Source organism: Cryptomeria japonica, chromosome 5 (assembly GCF_030272615.1).
Source record: "Cryptomeria japonica chromosome 5, Sugi_1.0, whole genome shotgun sequence".
Lineage (NCBI taxonomy): Eukaryota > Viridiplantae > Streptophyta > Pinopsida > Cupressales > Cupressaceae > Cryptomeria > Cryptomeria japonica.
In genome coordinates, this window is record NC_081409.1 from 154,367,669 (window position 1) to 154,373,284 (window position 5,616).

Consider the following 5,616-nt stretch of genomic DNA (forward strand, 5'->3'; position numbering starts at 1 on the left):
GTGATGATTAGTGTCATTGATTTTGACTTGTCTCTTGGAGGGAGTTTTGTTTCTACCAAAGCCATTCAAACACATGAGTGTGGTCCCGAATTTGCCTTGGATAGGGAGTCTTAGGAGTGGTCAACTCAGGTTTGACCCGTAGGTTAACTTCAGTTGGGTTTCTAAGGGGTCAAATGGACTCCTAGGGTCAGTTTTAGGGCTTTTCCAAAGGTCCAAAGGGTAGACCTATGGGTTAGGGGTATTTTTAACCATGTGGCTACTCCCATGTGACTGTTTAGTCACCTCAAAAAGTGGTTTTCCCAAGGTGAGCGAAAATTCAACTTAGAAGGTTCCTCCTAGGATAGACAACCGTCTCTTTTGATGTCAAACTCTCTTCCCCATTCTCTCTCACCTTTTCCCTTTCCAGTTTTAGTAATATGTAAGAGGTTGGGAAGAGCAACCAATGGGAACTCTCACCTTACCCAAGGGGTTGGGAAGTGTGTGAGAGGCCTTCTTAGGCAAGGATTAGGGACTTAGTGAATAATCACCCACTCTCCATTGTTGGAGATTATGCAATTTTTTTTAAAATTAGTTGTAGGATAGAGATTTTGGTGAAGTGTTGGTGGAAAGTTTGTGTAGATTTGGGTAGCTCATCCCCAACTAAGTCTAACATACCTATTGGCAGATTAAGGTTGGTTTTACTTCCTTTTGTTTATGTTGTTTATATTGTTTTTGAAAGAAAGAAATGCTTGTATGAAGAGATGTGTATATGTAATTTGTTTTGTAGGAGAAAAATGTAAATTTTCATTTCCATGTTCTTTGTTTATGTGTTCTTGTTTGGGAGTGTTCAAGGCCTCCTACTCTTGGGAGGGTAGGATGGTCTTGGGGTGGAAGAAGTATGACAACCTTGGGTGAGAGGCTCTCCTTATGGAGAGTGATCTCAAGGGTGTCCTTTGTGACCCTTGCTGCATAGCCTGGTGTATGCATTTGGGGGTCATAAGGGGAGAAAATATGGCTTTTATGCCTTTGGGGGGCATAAGGTGTGGGGATGAATTTTTGTTGTATTTTGTATTGCCATGAGGTGGCTTGAGTTGTATTAAGCTTGTAATCTCCCCAATGGTACTTGGTCCACTTCCACTCGTGAAAAGTTCATCACAAGTTGTGGTGAGAGTGTAGCTTGGGATGGGAAAATGCATGTTCAGTGTTTGCCCCTTATTTGTTGTGTTGGTTGTTTGTTTGTAACCCGTCTAGTCCTTGGTTCTCCAAGCTCGGGGGTGGCTTCTAGTAAGCCTAGGCTGGGAGGTGAGCTCTCCATGGTCAAGTTATATTTTATTGCAGGTTGCTTGGGATGGAAAAGAAAGGATAAAGGGATTAGTTGCTGTTCTAAGATGCAGAAATAGTTCTCAAAAAAAAAAATGTATTTATTTTGTAGCAAAAAAACAAAAGAGCCATTGTTGTATTTAATTTCCAAAAGAAAAGAAGTGTATTTATTTATTCATATTCCTATGGAAGGGAAATATTAGTTGGGTTTTCAAACCCATTTGTATTCTTATTTACTTTGTATTTAAACTTGCTAAAGAAATGTATTTCTCCTATTTTGGTTAGTTTTGCAAATGGGAAGATGAATTATATTAGCATGTACTTAAATCCTCATTAAAAAAAAAAGAAATAAAGTTGTTGCATTTATGTTTATTCTGCAAATAAATTAATTTTGTTTCTACATGTTCATTTATGTATATTAATGTTGTTGCAAATAAAAGAAATTTGTCATTTATTTTTCCATTTAATGCAGAAAATAAATCTTATTGTAGTAGCTTATTTTATCAAAGGAAAGATTAGCATATAGACCTAGTTTTTATTTTGTTTACCAAAAAGATTATATTTTAAGTTTGCTATTAGAATGCATTGTAGATATTACAGAATGTTAGTTTTTAAACAAAAAAAGAAAATAGAATATAAAACATACATATTCCAGCCTTATAATAAAAAAGATATTTTCCTTTAACATACTACAAAATTATAATGGGAAAATCCCTGCATGCATTATAAAACTATAAAAGAATTAAAAAAAAGGGTAATCTCATAAGTTTGCCTAAATGAGTTTTATATATATATATATATATATATATATATATATATTATTCATTTAAATGTTTATTCTAAAAATTGGTTTATTTAAAAAAAAACAGTAATGTATTTTACTAGATCTATTTATACATATATTTATATAAATATATATATATATATACATATATATACATATACATATAAATATATACATATATACATATATATATACATATATGTATATGTATATATATACATATATGTATATACATATATATATACATATATATATAATGCAGGTTTATGCCTTTTAAGAAATTATTGCATGTTAAACTCTTAAACAAAAAAAGGGTGGATATGTGTGTGTGTGTGTGTGTGTTTTAACATATTTTTTTTAAACACAAAAAAAAAAAACTTTAAAAAAAATATGTATTTTTTTTGCAAGAGGGAAGTGTGGGCCGCAGCCTTGGGCGGCGACGCCACAATTTGCGGGAGCTCACAGCTGTGGGCGGCGACATCCACAGACTGCAGGAGCCCGTAGCTATGGGCGGCATCGTCCATAGGGCTGCGGAACCCACAATTGTGGGTGGCAATGTCCACAGACTACGGGAGCCCGCAGCTGTGGGCTACGCTGTCCACAACTCGCGGGTAACCCCTGCACCACCTCCTTTACTCCTCCACAAAAAAATAGGGAACTCTTGGCTCGGCCCTGTGCGCGCCGCTATGGGAAAATAAGAAACAAAAAAAAAATGCCGCCTCCCATGGCCGCCACCCAACCTTCAACCTGCACGCACACACACACACACACACACACACACACACACACTCACTCACTCACAAGCCCTAACCCTAATTTCGGGTTAGGTCAAACACACATAGATTTTAAAATAAAATATGTGTGGGATGGGTGTTTAAAAAGTAGGGTTAGCATGTGCACTTTTAGAAAAAAAATTTAAAGGTAAATTAACAAAATAAAGAAAGGAAACCCCCCTTTCTCTTTAGAATATATATATATGTAATTAACCTACTATATTTATTTGGGATCAAAATAGTTATTTGTAAACTAAGTAATGCACTTTTAATTATTAAATGAATGTAGGAGCATTCTAATAAAAAGATTTTAAAACCCTTGGGTAGGATAAACCCTTGGGAAAAATAAAATAAAATGATATGTGTAGGGTCAAGTTGGCCCTTTTAAATTTTAAATTTATAAGGCATTTTAATTGATAGAAATTTTATTTAATAGGTTTGTTTAATCTAATAACTAGGACAATTTATTGTGACCCTAGGTAATTAAAGAACTATAAGAGATTATTGATCATTTAAATTTGAGATTATTTGTTAAGTTTGAGATTTTAATTATTTATTAATGGAAGACAATATTCTTTTGTTGGAGATTTTTAATCCGCTTGTGACTTAGATGTTTTATTTTGCCGATTGGCTTAGTGGTTAGATTCACTCAAAAACATAGTTAAGACTAAACTAGTTTTGCATCAATTTAATAAGTTAGTTGTACTAGGTTAAGTATTTTTTTTAAAAAAAATTGTTCCATTTGTGCCCAAAAGTTTGGGCATGACAGATATATTTGGCCTAAAATTTTGATGGAGGTTTCTGACGGAGAAGGTATATTGTGATCAAATTTGATTTTTTTTGAAAAAATGCCTGCTTTCGTCGGAATTCCGATGATAATGCAACATTTCGTTTTGATGGAGAACGAATTGGCAATAACATTTGTGTTTTTTTAGAAAAAGTGCCAGCATTCATCGAAATTCCGACGACTGCAGGCATTACTTAAAAAAAAAAAAAAGACCAAGTCATTTCATAAATCCCACCTCTTCATCCCGTCGACCTCTGCCATTACAAAATCCCACCTCTTCATCTCACCTCTGCCATTACAAAATCCCACCTCTTCATCTCGTGGACCTCTACCATTACAAAAGCTCTAGCTTGGATAAGTCTTCTTTGGTAGGGAACCTGTGGGTTTAATCGTTGCAGGATGTAGGAATGGTCAGCTATTGTAGCTATCTACTACTAGTGCTCCAGTTATGGAATGAAGTGGTTCCTCCCATGCCGATTCTAGTGAAAGAATCTGGATTGATTACGCACTCAAGAAGTCGCGGGTGGGGGTCTAGTAAGTCAAGAAGTTATTGTTGGGCCATCCCCCGATGAACACGAAGGAGGGAGGCGAACATAGGTTCCCTGTGGGTTTAATTGCTATAGGATGTAGGAATGGTTGGCTATCATAGCGTCGCTTTCTTTTCCTTTCGCATTTGAGCCAAAGGATGTGTTTGTTAGGGCAGTCATTTCAATTATCATCACTTCACTCTAAATTGGGCATTACAAGATCCAGTTGCAGAAAAAAGGTAGGGTATAATCAGCAAATTCATTGTTATACATATTCAAATATTTAGATTCAAAGTTTATTATAGATTTATCAGATTAATTGCCAATAGCAGAGATGGTGAGAGGTTTCTGTAATATGATATGATCGATTTAAAAGAATAATTTCTTACAAGACCTAAACCATTGAACAATCCTACAATCATGTATTAATTAAACACTGCATTTTAAATAATGAACAATATAGTAAGCCTGAAACATATTAACACTACTTTCCATATTTAAAATATATCCTAATTAAGGAGAGGGATGACCTAAACCTGCATGATCGAGTGCCATTATGTAAAATATATGCTAATTATGGATGCTGGTATATATGGTTGTGACAGAAAATCCCTGTTGCAGAACCGTGAGAGCACTGTGTAGTGATCAAGTGCTATTTTTTGTCGGTGTTTTGGAAGGGAGCATAAGTGTACTGTTAGGAAGGTGGTATAAAATGGAAGTTGAGAGGTATAAGGTTATGAGGTGTGGGTTAGGATAAGATATGGAGGTAAGTGATGAAGGATGTAATGGTAAAAGAGTAAGTTAGGATATGTTAGGGGTTTGGAAGGTAGGAAAGTGAATGGGGGGAGATAAAAGGATGTGAAGGATGGAATGAGGTTAGGTAGGTGAAGTAAAAGTAAGTGTGTATGAGGTTAAGGTTTAGGATAGGATGTAGGAAAGTGGAGGAGGTTAATATAGGGGATATAAAAGGTAGATGGAAGGTAATAATGATAGGAAGTGAGGTAAAGGTTATGAGGTGTGGGTTAGAAAATAGGGTGTAGGAAATGGAAGGAAGGGTAATATCACTTTGAGAGTTTTCACCAAGATGAGTATCCTGAGTATGGACCTCAAATCTTACAACCCATGAGGATCCACTTGTAGTAGAGGAGCATATACTTGTATCTTGGGAGCTTATTAGGAGTTCACCTTGAATTTGGGAAATACACATAGAGGAGATAGAATATTGATCAATACACATTACCTGGCCTCATCATGCATAAATACAAGAGCTATAGACTATAGCAAGCATATATCATGAGCCAAAGGATCATATTCGAGAGTTGCTTCATCTCCAATCCTCTACATTTTTAAGATCCATAAATGGGGTTGAGGATAAGTCTTGGCTACTTAGCTTGGACTTATGCTTTGGGTTGCATCTATATGTGAGCAACCTAAAGGCATAATTTC